At 48.9% G+C, this 15,055-nt stretch overlaps 1 non-coding gene and 1 pseudogene across 1 annotated transcript; both read left to right on the forward strand.

The window, feature by feature from the left end:
- The window catches only part of LOC127057005 (zinc finger protein 420-like), a 482,458-nt pseudogene that overhangs the window by 14,744 nt on the left and 452,659 nt on the right, over positions 1-15,055 (forward strand).
- TRNAR-CCU (transfer RNA arginine (anticodon CCU)) lies at positions 5,598-5,671 on the forward strand. The gene has a single exon. It is a non-coding gene; the product is annotated as a tRNA-Arg (tRNA).

Genomic DNA, 15,055 nt, shown 5'->3' on the forward strand with positions numbered 1-15,055 from the left:
AGGCTCACAACCACCCAGAGTTCAAGAACTGTCCCTGTTCCCATTGGACAGATGAGGGGAGCTTGAGGTCCAGAGAAGGGAAGTGACTTACCCAAGGGCCTACAAAGCAAAGCGGTGGCAGAGCCAGAAAGAAAAGCCACCAGTTCCGACTCCTGTTCTAATGGACAACAAACCCCCCAGAGACAGGGATAGAGCCCAGGAATCGAGATGGTGGGGAAATGTCATTCAAACTGTTTCTGTCAGAAAATCCCATTCAGACTAAACCAGTTAGTTTCTCGAAATCATAACAAGTGGGACAAAAGTTCTTTGCTAAAATATTTTGTTGCAAAACAAAAGCATCTCCTGTCTATCACAGTGTGTTAAATTGTCTTGTCGCACACAAGAGGAGACACTTAGATCTCAAACATTAAATAAGATGCTTCAGTCTGAGCTAAGTCATTGCTGCTCTTAACAATTTCAAAATAAAAACATACAAATCAAATAGACTATTTCAGCTATTCTATTATGTGTTAATTTGCTCTGAGTAAACGTGAAAGGACACCTCATACTATGCTCTACTCCGAGTGACACTCTCAAATGGATCCCCATCCTCCACCAACTGTGAGGTAGGTAGGAGCAGATCATTATTATCCCTACTTGAAAAGGAGAGAAGGTAAGGCTGAAAAAGGAGAATGGACTTGTCTTATGTCACACAGCAAGTCAGTGGCAGAGTTGGGAATTGGACCCAAGAACCCTGATTTTCAGACTAACCATCGGAACTTGAATTTCAGACATTGAATGACCTCAATAAAGTGCTCTCAGATGAGCTCCAGACCAACAACAGTGCACAGTAATTATTCAGCAAGTATTTGAGGAGAACTGCAATGAACTGCTCAGAATCATGAACTGCTCAGAGACAATTAATGCAGAGAAGCAGCAAAATTTGTTCAACATAGAACTGATTCTGACTTATTTCCTTGATCTTAAAAGAGAACAACAAGGACCTGAGTCTCTTCCCTGCCAATCAGGGTAGAGCCTGAGGAGGGAAGGCTGAGGGTTCTCACCAGAGAGCACAAAGGATGGGCCAGGTCACCAGTGGGGTTCACTGTCAGAGCACTATTTCAGCCCCACAGTTTTGGATGGATCACCCACAGTGGGAGCTGCAGAGCACTCCCCTGCAACACACACACACACACACACAAACACACACACACACACACACACACCCTGGTGTTGGGAGGGGAACAGGAGAAAGGACAAAAGAAGCAAGAGACAAAGAGAAAGGAGGGAGGGATGGATGGAGGGAAAGGTGAAACAAAAAGGACAAACCCTAATGTCCCCAGTGATTCGAAGGGATAAAATCCCAGGCGTTCTATAAAATTCTGCCTCCTTAAGCTCGTGTTTTCAATGCCTAGAATTCAACTCTCACCAGATGGATCAGACTGAACAGGTTTCAGACCTCCAGGAGGCCCTTCCCTTCTAAACAGGGATGGCTGTTTTCTAGTAAAATCACTACAAGGGAAGGAGAAAACTCGAAAGAGGTTCCTCCTGGCACTCACATCCGTGAACCCGAATACTCTGTCAGTCCTCAAGGAGACCTGGAGAAGGAGACTTGCTGAAGCAAAGCCACAGGGGTCTCTGAGGTTTCCCTGGCCCCTCGCCTCTGTCCTGCCTGGATGATGTCAGCATCTCTCTCTGAGGTCACCACCTCCCCATCACCTTTGACCAATAGTCTGAGGTGCTGAAAAAGGCCTTTGTGATGTCACACCCCTCCCTTGCTGTGTTAATGTCCTGCCACTGGCCAGTCTCTTTGCAGGTTTAAGCTACTCCCTGTGGATCACCCCACTCAAGGAGCGTTCGTTCTAGGAAGCAAGCCGGCTAGACAGGAAAATATCAGACGCTGCTGCCAATGCTACACTCAGTTTTTCAGAAATTAGTCGACTTTATGGCCAGAAGAGACCATTAGAGCTTCTAATCTGACCCCCTTCATATCGCAGGCCTCCTGTATGACAAAGGAGCTACTTTGGGGCAAACACATTCCAGAAAGACATCTAGTCTTCATTAAATGACATCAGGAGATGGCAAATCCACCACTTTCCTTGGTAGCCTGTTCCTGTGGTGAATCATCCTCGCTGTTGAATATTTGTGCCTTAGTTGTAATATGAATTTGTCTCTTTTTACCTTCCAGCCATTGGGTCTTGTTATGCCTTTCTCTGCTCAATTAAAAAGCCCTCTAACACTCAATATTTTCTCTCCATTAAGGCCCTTCAACACTTCAGTGAAGTCACCTTTCAATCTTCTTTTGATAAGCTAAACAGACTGAGCTCTTTCAGTAGCTTACTAGAAGGCATTTTTCTCCAGCCCTCAGAACATTTGGTGGCTCTTTGCTGCCCCAGCTCCAATTTCACCTCACCGTTTTCAACCGAGGACACCAAAACTGGAGGCAGCATTCCAATATCAGTCTCACTGATACCATGTTACCTCCTGTGACATTAATGACTTAATCTGTAACTGTATAGATCACCATTGCGACCACTGTTCTATATTTGCAGCCAATATTGTAGAAAAGTTGCCATGTAAGGGGTCTGTGAAGAGGTTCTGATTGGCTCATTATAATGATGCTATCTCTAGATGTGTATCATTTTTGTAGTTGACGTTATGAATATTGGTTCTATGCTGTCCATATTTCAAACTCGTGCTCTGCTTCTGGGGAACACTCAAGACAAGTTGGTGTCAGTTCTGCCTAGCCTGCTTGATGGCCCACTAAGGACCATCAGTTATACAATCGACCCATTGAGAGAAGGCAGATACACCTTGTGACTCAGGAAGGTATGCAGGGACCTGCCTGTGGACAGAACTCAAAGGTTTTTCTATGCCACGTTCTGGATAGAGTGTCCTTGGGACAAAGAAAGCAAAGACCACGTGGCAAGAGACTATAAAAGGCTGATGCCTCATCTCCATCTTGTCTTCAGTCCTGCTTCATACCTCTGGAGGGACTTTGCTACAAACAAGCTTCAGCTCTGTACAAAGGACTGAATGCCCCATCCCAGTTGTGGATGGACTCCAGAGACTTGATTTGAACCTGCAGTTTATTCCATAGCTGCTACAGGCCTGAACCAAGAGCTTTGCCATTACTTCATGGGAAGGATTAAAAATCTATTTGCTCTTTATGTAGCAACCTGGTGCATGGATTGTGACAGCTCTTTTCCAGACTCAAAGTCCAGAGTATTGTCAAGGACCAGAGGCCTAGCAAATAGTGATAAGCTAAGAGAAAGCTGAGGTAAACAGAAAGCCTTGCTTGCTATGATAGGCCTGGTCAGCAAATTGCCAGGTGTTGGAGCTAAGAACTAAAGAATTGTGTCTTATTCAGAGATGCAGATTGAACAAAGAATCCCTGTTCCTATTGTGTTTGTTTCTTCTGTAGGGAGACGTTCTTCCCAGAGATCCAGTCTTGAGTTTATGAAAAGTTGTCACATGTCAGTATAAGATATGTCATCCTTCCACGTCCCTTCCCAGGGACCAATGCCTGCCTTTAGACACACAGAAAATCTTTATTGCCATATACTTTCACTGTTTCTTTGCTTTAACCCCTAGGAATGTACCTGTTGAACAATCAAAGGAGTTGCTCCATTCCTATGGACCCCAAAACAGAATTCAACATAGATATTTTATACTAACAACATTTTATCAAAGTATTAATGAAATGTTAACTTGCTAACTTGAGACCATGGGTGGAGACATTATGTAATCTGTTAACTATTGGCTAATGTGCTTATCTTGTCTTGCTGCAAAACCTATCCCGGGGTGTGGAACTGCCTACCCCGTCACTTTCCCCTGCTTGTGAAAAATTTATATATTCTATTGCAATTAATTAATTAACAATGTCTCTGAGCCTAATAAGCAAGGTGACACTCCGCCAGCGCTGTGTGTCATAAACTCCTATTTTTGACCTCTACATGGTGTAGATTTGTGTCTTTCTCGGACACCTGCTGAATAAAGAGAAGATTCAGGATCCAGCCTGGCTGAATGTGTGTCCTCTCCTCACAGCTTGGTGATCTTTTGAGGAAATGGAGAAGACTGCCTTTGCCTAGCTGTACATTGCTTGCAAAAGAAACAAGTCTTTTTGGTGACAAGTGTTGAAAGGAGGCACTAGACAAATGTGGAGACAGGAAAAATGTCCCCCAACTGAACTGGCATCTGTGGATGCTGAAGTCACAACACAGAACACTAAACACTATTTGAGAACGGCTGGGGTCAGAAGAGTCTCTAACAAGGCCTCTTCCCCCCAGCAGGGGCCTCTCTGTGCACAGAACTCCTGGTAGCGTGATGGCTGCAGGCAGTGGAGAACTCTATTTTGGCATCTCTTTGCCTGTTTTGTGGTCAGCATCTGCAGTGGCTGTTAAAAGGTCTCTAGATAGTGATATTTGGGAAGAGCTGGCTGAAGAGCCTTCCTACTAACCAAGAGAGCCTGGCTTGGCCTGCCAGTTCTTCCTTGCTGAACCTAGTGTGTCTGTTGGCTCCTTTTTTGTATCTCTTTTCAAAAAAAGAAAAGACCTGTCAGCAGAATCCTTCTAAGTGCTTGTTCAAGACAGAGAGAGCCTTCCTTTCGGCTAAGTCTTGGTGCCATGGGACATGCCTCATTGCTGTGGTGCCTCTTGCTGGCCATCCTGGTAATAAGTTCTGGTTCACCGGTGCACCTTCATCTAGTGGCATCTGGCTGCATCTGTTTTATGATTAGGACCCATGGCGCTCTCAGGACTTCAGTGTCCTCTTATGGACACAGCCCTCTGGCTGTGCCCCACTCAGTTCTCTCCCCCTTTCTCGGGGGCAGCTGTTCTCTACCCGGACACTTGCCTCAGTTGCTGGCTGCAGTCCAGGGTGTAGCCACCTGTGTCAGCCACTACGGAGGCAAAAGTCGTGAACGTCCAACCCTGCATCTGTTTCCCTGGACCACTTCCCCACAGCCCCAGCACCTTCCTCTGACTTTGTATTAGGGCCTCAGTCTGGCAGAATTCGGCCAGAAGGTCACTCATGCTTCCCTTACCCACCCAGCACTACTCTGATCAGGGTGCTCACCCTTCCCCAGCCCCAGCCCCAGCCCCAGCCCCAGCCCTAGCCCCAGCGAAACCTCCCTCCTCAAACTCCAAGGAGTGACTCTCTTGCTGTGCTGAGCAGCCCTTTATACATGGGCTGCTCCAGCAAGCCTTCTCTGATTGGCTCTCCCAATAAGCCCTTTCCTGATAGGCCGGTTTCTGCGCAGCCTCTGCAAGGCTGCCTTAATCTTTCTCCTGCTTGGTTGGGGGCGGACAGCTCCCCACACTTGGAAAATGACAAATGAGAAGCTTAGAGCTGGTGGAAAGGTTACCATGACTGAGAACTGAGCCCAGGTTGCTGCGACTGAAACACAGATCACTAACCGCTATATGATCACAGTGGCTGGCGGGAGAAGCACATGTTAGAAGCCCTCTGTCATCTCAGCTGTGGCTTTCTGTGCACGGAGAGCCAGACACCTCAAGGTCTGCAGGTCTTGAGGGAAATGTGGAATGTCTGTACTTTAGAATTTGCAGGTGTTGTCCTGGGCCATCAAATGGAACAGTTGCAAACACTTTCTGGAGGCAGGCACCATGGCTTAGCTGGCTAAAGCACCTGTTTCCTAAACAGGAGATCCTGGGTTCAACTCCCAGTGTTGCCTTTGGGTATGGCTTTTGTCTCCTCTGCTCACATTTTCCTGTGTCTTCCTAGGAAACAGAAGAGACCTCCCTTGATAGCCAAGTCATTGCTTGCTAAGGAAAAGGCTTCTTTGTAGAGAAGCATTGGAAAGAATCAAATCACAAGCCTGGAGTTGATGAAAAGGCTGCTGTGACTGGCATTAGCATGGTGGTTGCTTTGACTGCAATAGCTGCAACGTGAGAGCCTGCGCCACAAGTCCTTGTGATTCACTGGGGATGTCCACATGCAGATGTCATGTCACCTTCCTTTAGATAGTCACTGATAAAAAATGGAGCAGTTGGGAGAAAAGTTCCAGAGAGTGGCATCGTGGCTAAGCTGGTTGACTCACCTGCCAGGTAAAGTGGAGTTAGGGATGCAGCACCCAGTGGTGCCTTGCCAAATGTGTCTGCTCTTCCCATCTTTTGGTCAATATTCTGAGGAAACAGAGAAGACTGCCTCTGCCTTGCAATGCAAATACTTCCAAAAGAAACCAGTCGTTTTTTCTGAGCAGTGTTTGAAGGAGGCACCTAAGAAATGTGGAGACAAGGAAAAGGTCATCGTAACTCAACTTGCATCCATGGCTCTTGGGGCCACAACGCAGAGCACTAAGCACTGTATGACCACAGCAAAATCTAAACTTTACACCTTATTACACTAGGCAGTAGTTAGGTCAAGCATTTTTCTCACCCCACTGGATGTTACCCTCCTTAATACATAGAATTCCCCCCTTCATTTTCTCAGGATTACTGCTGCTTCCAACATAGGTGGGGGAGGAGAAAGGCAAAAACATGATGCCACAGTCTCCTATTTTATATCTTTAGTTCAAGTGTCTAGAAGACACTTGCCCAGACGTGTCCGGGAGGGCTCTGCTGAGTCACTAGGTTGGGGAATCCTCCTGGTGTGGTCTTGTGCAACTGACTCATAGACTTGAGCAGTCCGCAGAGTGTTGTGTTTGGGCATCTGTCATTGAATTGGAAATCCCTTAACTACAATTCCTCTGCTGATTCATGGTTGTTGAACTGCCTCCTTGGCAGGGGTCACTAGCAAAATTATAGCATATTTCAGTAACAACCATACAGCAAAATGCATAACTTCATACACCCTCATGCTATACATATTTGGATAGAATAACCAATTTCAGCAGATCATGACTTTTCATGTGATAACTTACATGGAATGGTTTGTATGAGATATCACAGTCATATATGAATGATGAATATGTGAGCTACAGGGGGCTATTTTGAGGTACATCATGTCAGAAAAGCCCCCAGAGACTGGTCTTTGGGAAGAGCTGGCTGAAGAGCCTTCTGAGTAACTGAGAGATCCTGGCTTGTCCGGCCAGTTTGTGCTTGTGAATTAAACTTGTCCGCTAGGCTCCCTTTTTTGTGTCTCTTTCACATAAACAGAGCAGAAGTTCTTGGCCAATCCTTGACAGTGCTTGTTCAAGACACAGAGAGCCTCTGTGCTGGGGCAGGGGTAAGGGTGCAGGAGGTGGTCGGAGGGGAGGTGCTTACCTCGGGAAGCACAGCTCCCAAAGTGACCGGCAGTCGGGATTTCCCCCAACAGTGCCCCACAGGGGTCCAGGGTCAGCTCCAGCACAGGCCACACAGGAAGGCTTAATGCTCGAGCTACAGCACATGCTGGGCAGGCTTGAGGCCACAGTCCCCATGGCAGGAGAGAAGAAGAAGTCTCGGTCCCTGGAGGGGCAGGATGGGCTTCCTGGATCCCATTTGCTCACAGCCAGGGCCCTGCCCCCACTCCTAAGTCGTCCATGGCACCCCCAGGTCAGCCAGAATGGAGCAGCAGTTTTCACTGCACCAAGTCCACTTATGGCTTACAGGCAACACTCAGATCCACCACAGCCCATCATCTTGGCCAGAAAGGAGCAAACTCAGCCTCGTCATTGCTTATTTTCCTTCCCCCCAGAACCCCGCTTCTCCTGGGCTGCAGGGAGCCATCCCTGGGATGCCAACAGCCAGCCACAGGGGTCTATCTCCGAGCAGCCAACCGCACCTCCATGGTTTGGCCCTCAGAAAGGCAGGTGGGGGTTTCCTGGATCCCAGTTGCTCACAGCCAGCCCAGCCTCCACCTCTAAAACCATCAGTCATGCCCCCAGGTTGGCCATAAAGGAGCAGCCATTCTCCACTTGGACTCACCTTTGCTTGTTTTCCTTTGACCCAGAACCCCCCTTCTTCTCCTGGGCTGCAAGTAGCCATCCCTGGGAAGCCAAGAGGCAGGCACAGGATTCTGCCTCCCAGCAGCCAACCACACCTCCCCAGGCTTTGCAGAATGAATGATGGTGCTCTACTAACCCCACTTAGCCACAATGATGTGCTTAGTTTCTGCCCTGCCTTTCTCAGCTTGACTTTCCTCTTTTTCCCCATTCCTGCCTCACTTCCTTCTTTTGGAAGTCAGGCAAAGAAGGCCAGCAGGAAGAGCCGGCGTCCACCTGCCAATCTCCAAGGGCAGAGGAGGCCAAGCCACAAGTCTCTGAAAGGTAACATGCCTAACTCCTCTAGGTTCTCCAGCCTGACACCAAGGTGCTTTCTCCACTGCTTTCAGCACATTCTGTCATGCAGGGGTTGGAGTTATCCCAGGGACAGGCCAGTGGCAGAAGGAGGAGCGCCTTCCTGAACAGCAAGGGGATCTGGGAAAAGGAAAGCAGCATCTTTCTGCCTGGCTTTGAATCAGGGACCTTTTGTGTGTTAGGCAAATGTGATTACCACTACACTACAGAAACTCCATCTGCTTGGCTGTTGCTCACCCTGCCACAGACCGATGGACAAACCTAGAGAAAGTGGTGGCAGCCCTTCAATAGGTCAGCTGACAGAGCAGAGGACTGGAGCCGGCACTCAGGAAGTCATCCTTACCTCGCCCGTCTGACTCCAGCTTGAGGGAGAGCTTCTTCTTTTTCTCCTTGCTGACAAAGAGCAAGAGAAGAATGAAAGGTCAGGTGGGCCAACTCGGTGCAGAAGCCCATGCTGTCTTTTCCTGCTGCATAGCCTGAAATGAGGGACTTGTGGCAGTTAAAGGAACTGCTGCACCTTTCAGAAAACATCCTGCCTGTGCACAAAGCTGGATAGAATAGCCTGCTAGTCTAGCACGCTCCCAACTGAACTACTTCAGCAGCTGCTAGGTTTCTTTTTGGCTCATTAAACCACATCTTCAGTCACTGATGGCCAATGAGAGAGCGACATCGCTTGCTATTTTAGCACTTGAAAATGCCATTGGCCAATCTTTGGATCTCTTTAATGCTGTGCTTCAGTTCATGGGGGAAAGGTGAGAGAAACCACCTTTCAACTAAAGGCCTGGGGTTAACATCCTAACGCTGTCTCCTACTGTAACACTATTTAATCCTGGCCAGCCCTGTGCTGGTGACAGTTCCATTTCTAGATGTTAGTACGTTTCAGTTACCGTTAAAATTAAAAAGTTTCTATATGCTTAAAGAAAATGCATTTGTTTTATTTGCTTATATATGGCATGAATAAATACAGGTTTACGGAACCTAGCCTGCAAATTTAGCATCTTATATGACAGAGAAAATCATGCATCAAAATTGTACATCCAAATCATGTACTGAGCTACAAATGCAATGAAAAAATAAAATACTTAAAATTTTTAACGTCTTGCCTGGGGTGCCACTTGGTCTAGGTCAGACCCTGCCAGGGAGAACAGGAATTAGTGTCACATGCCTATTTTTAGGCTGTAATCTGTGGGCACCCTGCTCTGCGGGAGGGATCGTGGTAGCCCAGACTCAGGGCTGGAACAGGCCCTGATTGAGGGGGTGGCTGCATGATTTACAACACTCCGATGTCTCAGACAATGTGTCTCTCCCAAAGCCTCAGATCTGCGTTCCCAGAAGGCTCCTGCGCTGCCTCCGCTCCTTTCACCTTCTACAGCAAGGAGCAGCAGCAAGGGTCAGGCATGGCCTGGGCCCTAGGAGGAAGAGCAGCTGTGCTGGAGGCACTGAGGCTGGCTCAGTCTGAATCCGCACTGTCTGTCTGAACACAGGTCTGGACGGCAGCAGTGGGTCATTGCCTGTTTGGCTAGTGTCATTCTGGCTAGGAGTCACATAGGGATGATAATGCAGACTGCAAAAGTCCACATTGACAGCCTGTACTGACAGGCAGGAGCAGGCAATCACAGCTTACATGAGGAAGACGCCAGAGCAACGATTGGTATCCATTGTGCCCCCGTTCTCTCCACAGTGCCCACTCTCAAATTTTCCCTAGTGCATCCGCCAGATCTTTGATGGTGACCTCGCATGGTGTTCACACTTGTTGATAGCCCAGTCATTACACTTAAAGCACTTCCTCTGTCACTGCCATGAACTGAGACAGAATAATCTCTAATCCCCTAATGGTCTGTGTTTATCCCCGCAGTAGCCGCTCTGCACATATGGCAATCGTCAGCGATGAGATGACGTACTTCAGGACATCCAAGAACTCTCAGTAGCTCTTCAAGGTGAATGCTGACCAGGCCAGTTCATGAGCTAAATCACCTCTCCAGCAACGCCATGATCTGTTATCCCCATCCTGATATGCCTGAGGTATGTCACATGGTCTAGCATTGCTGCCATCTAAATACTGCTACCTCTTCACCATGCTGTAGTGCTGAAGACAGGCTCTTTATTTCCAGACCTGTGTCATCACTGTTGAGGTGACTAGCAATAGGCTAGTTCTCACAGATTGCAACTCCAGTCAGCTCTGCATTCTGTTGCCATCTGCCACTGTCACTCTTCTTCTGCTTGTTCCTGAGCCATCTTCTTGCTTGCAACTATTGCTTCCTAAACCTCTCTTCAGTCTGCTGCTCCTTGCTTCCGGCTGAGCTGTATCAATCTGTACAGGTGTCAGCTTCTGGCTGGTCACTAGATCATGGTTCCTGTCTGTGAAACTGCAGTTCTCTGTATCTAGAACAGTGCCTTTCTACCTCGCTGTTCATGAGCAGCCACTAGCATGTATAAGTGCTGTTACGCCCAATGAGCTATGCAACTAGTCCTTAGCTTGACAGCAGCCACATCCAGGACACCTCTGGCCCTTACATGTTTCTCTCTGCTAAAAGCCTGGAGAGCCATTAACCTAGGCTTCTGACTATCTATCTGCTGATGTAACCTTAGCATGGACCTTAGCCAGAGGCATGACCTCAAGCTAGTCCAACTGGATGGTGCTGACCATGAGTGCCTCTGAAACTGGTACCAATCCCTTGAGTCTCACGGCCTCTGTGCCCTAGAGATACACAGACACAGCTCTGTGAACCCAGTGACTCCTGCCCATGACAGTCTCATAGAGGTGGTCAGGCTAGCTCCAACACGCTCCTCCCACAATTCCCTGACAGACTCAGAAGGCTCCCAGGTGCAGACCTGCTCTGTATTGAGACCACAGGGCGCTTTATTGCAGCTTATTCGTCTCAGCCTGCACTTCTGCCCGAGCCATAGCCTATCTGATCTGCCTTACACTTAGCAGACTAGCCTACTTAGCTCAGGCACAGCAAAGACACACTTCTACGGAACCGGTTCCATTGGTCCTCAGCTTCAGGTGAAAGAGACATTAACCCTTAGCTATCTGTTTATGACAATGAGCCATAGGCACTAGGTGGGAGGCAGAGGCTTCAGGAGCCCAGAGCGTTTGCCAGTCTGGGCATTTTGGCTGAGACCTCAGGGACACATTGTGAGGCAGAATCCCAGGCATCTGTATGAAAGGAGCATAGGGACTTTAGAGCAGCCAGACTGGGTCAGACTGGGTCCATTTTGCCCAGTGTCCTGTCTTCCCATAGCAGCCAAAGCCAGGTGCCCCAGAGGGAATGAACAGAACAGGTAATCATCAAGTGATCTATCCCCTGTCACCCGCTCCCAGCAAACAGAGACTAGGGACACCTTCCCTGCTTTTTGCCGGCCGCTGCACATTGAGTGGATGTTTGCAGAGAACTATCCACAGTGACTCCAAGATCTCTCACTTGAGTTGCAATAGCTATTTTACATCCCATCTTTTTATATGTAGAGTTGGGATTATGTTTGTCAATGTGCATCACTTTGCATTTATCAACATTGAATTTCATCTGCCATTTTGTTGCCCTTTCACCCAGTTTTGTGAAATCTCTTTTTCGCTCCTCACAGGCTGCTTCGCACTTAACTATCCTCTGTAGTTTGGGATCATCTGCAAAATTTGTCACCTCGCTGTTTAGCAGATCGTTTATCAATATGTTGAATAGTCCCAGTACAGACACCACTAGTTACCTGTTTGCATCCTGAAAACTGACCATTTATTTCTACCCTTTGTTTCCTAGCTTTTAACCAGTTATTGATCCAGGTGAGGACCTTCCAGAGGTGAAAGTAAGCCAGTCCGGTCCGGTATGGGGTACCGGCAAGAGCGGGTACGCTGTACTAGCCCGGCCCAGCTTCCCCAAGCTGGTGATTTAAAGGACCCAGGGATCCCTGCAGAGGCCAGAGCCCCGGGCCCTTTAAATCGCTACCTGAGCCCCCCTGCCGGAGCCCTGGGGAGCAAAGCACTGCCATGGAACGCTGCTCTCTCCCGCCCCACGAACACAGAGCAGGGGCGACGGGAGCTTTCTTACAGTGTGTGTGGGGGCACTGTTGTCTGAAATGTGGTGCTCCCATGACACCCATTCCCCAGGGACCCACATTCACACCACCTCTCCCCCGAGGCCACACCCACAGAACGTCTCTTCCCCCCAAGACTCCACCCTTCCCCGCACTCCATCATTTGTCCTAACAGCCTGTAAAGAGTGGTGGGGCCATGGCCCTGTACCCTCCTTGTTCCAGCACCCCTGACACAGAGCTAAGCAGGCAGCAGTGTGTGTGTGTCACAAAGGCTGCTGTGCTGAGCTGAGCCAGTGAGGGAAACAGGGGCTGATGTTGGGGCTGTCCCCCTCTCCCTGCTTCAGGACTGGTTGCTTGCAGCAGCTGTGTGAACTTAGAGACAGTGTGCCCACACAATCCCTCTCCCCACACACACAAACACACTCTCTACCCCACCAGGCACATTGCAGTTGAAAAGCACCTGGCAATCTAGTAGGATTCCCATGGAACAATGGGATAGAGAAACCTGTATCATGTGATGCTGTACCAGCCCATGAGGCTTTGCAAATCCTTCCCAAAGCACCCGCAGCCAGTTGCACAGCTACCCACAATGCACTGCTCTCTGTGGCCAGCCAGGAGTCTAGCCTGGATGTGCTCTGGTGACACAAGGGGCATAGTGTGGACATGCAACAGCTGTTTAATTGAAACACTTTAAAGCCACATTACCCAATAGTGTAGATATAGCTTGAGAGTGAGACAAGACCCAGCTCTGTTGAAACTGAAGAACCATAACTTCCTCCGTAGTTGGCAGGACTTGAACCTGTTCAGGGAGACCCCAATGGATTTCTAGCCCATCACCTTAACCACTCAGCCAAAACTACTTGCTTGAGATGTGTCTCTCACTACACTCCAGTTCTGTTCTCACTGAGTGATCAATTCCAATTGTTCCCTCAGACCAGCTTCCACAACACACACACTGCTGTGCCATTGTGCAAGTGTGTCCCTGGCTGAACTGCAAGAATTCCTGCTCATTTCCCTTCTGGCTGGAGCATGAGGAGAGTGTGTTTGTGGTCAATGACGTTCCTGTAGATTGTTGTCCATTTCCTGCCTTGATCATTCAGACAGTTCCTTTACCATAATATTCCCAGCACATCAGGGATTGCAATAGCAGGGGGCAGGTTTTCTCTGGGGCACTGAGCTTTGTCAGGGGGTTGGTGGTTCCTTTCCTTCCTCACCCTGGAGTAAACTAAGCTTTTTATTCCATCCTTGATGTTTCAAGGAATAACAAGAGATGACCAAGGAAAGAGGTGGACAGGGCGGGTCTCAGGTGAGGGGCAGAGAGGTGCAAGTGGTGGGCAGGGCCAGTCTTATGGGTGGGGCAAAGAGGTGTGGGTGGTGGACAGGGCAGGTCAAGGGAGGGGATAGAGAGGTGTGAGTGCTGGGCAGGGCTGGTCTTTGGGGAGGGGGCAGAGAGATTTGGGCAGGGTGAGTCTCAGAGGAATGGCAGAGAGGTGGGGGCAGCAGGCAGACCTTGGGGGCGGGGGTGGAGAGACACAAGGAGGCCTTCTGGGAGGAGAGGAGCAAGCAAAAGGTGGACCAGCAGGCCTCAGCCAAAGAGAAAGAGCAGGAGTGGGAAGTGGTCAAATGGGAGTGAGAGGAGAGCACAGGTGGGGCTTCAGAGGGAGGAGAATGAGTCAAGGGAGTGGAGTGGACAGAACTGCCCAGAGGATTCAGGGGGCCTGAGGCAAAACAATTTTGGGTGCCCCTTCCATAAAAAAAAGTTGCAATACTATAGAATACTATATTCTCATGGGATCCCTGCAGGGCCTGGGGTAAATTGCCCCACTTGCCCACCCCGGGTGACCGTGCCCTCAGCGTCTCCTCGTAAGTCCACTGACCCCTAATCATTTTTGTTGCCCTCCCCTAGACTCTCTCCAATTTGTTTCTGTAGTGGGAGGGCAAAAACTGGACACAGTGCTCCAGATGTGGCCTCACCAGTGCTGAATAGAGGGGAATAATCACTTCTCTCGATCTGCTGGAAATGCTCCTATTAATCCAGCCCAATACGACCAGTTACCCATATTGAATGCAGACCCAGCAATATTTGATCAATTGGTTACTGCCCATTCAGAAGGTTCTTTCCTACCTATTCATAAAGAATGAAGATGCTATAAGCAGAGGGGAGAGAGCTGTCCCGTCCGTGTAGTTAATCCATCTCCCCGAGAGATGGTAGCTATGTCACTGGGGGAAGCTATGTGGGTGAGTGTGCAAGCAGTGGTGTCTCCATATATCTATAAGTTTAAGTGTGGGCCCCTTACTGAATGAGGGAGGAAACTTAGTGGACAGAGGATGTGGAAAAAGGTAATGTACTCAATGCTTTTTTTGCCTCTGTCTTCACAAACAAGGTCAGCTCCAAGATTGCTGCACTGGGCAGCACAGCATGGGGAGAAGTTGACCAGCCCTCTGTGGAGAAAGAAGTGGTTCGGGACTATTTAGAAAAACTGGAGACGAGCACATGTCCATGGGGCCGGATGCGCTGCATCCGAGGGTGCTAAAAGAGTTGGCGGATGTGATTGCAGAGCCATTGGCCATTATCTTTGAAAACTCATGGTGATCAGGAGTGGTCCCGGATGACTGGAAAAAGGCTACTGTAGTGCCCATCTATAAAAAGGGAAGAAGGAGGATCCAGGGAACTACAGACCAGTCAGTCTCACCTCAGTCCCTGGAAAAATCATGGAGCAGGTCCTCAAGGAATCAATTCTGAAGCACTTAGGGGAGAGGAAAGTGATCAGGAACAGTCAGCATGGATTCACCAAGGGCAAGTCATGCCTG

Source organism: Gopherus flavomarginatus, chromosome 8 (assembly GCF_025201925.1).
Source record: "Gopherus flavomarginatus isolate rGopFla2 chromosome 8, rGopFla2.mat.asm, whole genome shotgun sequence".
In the NCBI taxonomy this organism is placed as follows: Eukaryota; Metazoa; Chordata; order Testudines; family Testudinidae; genus Gopherus; species Gopherus flavomarginatus.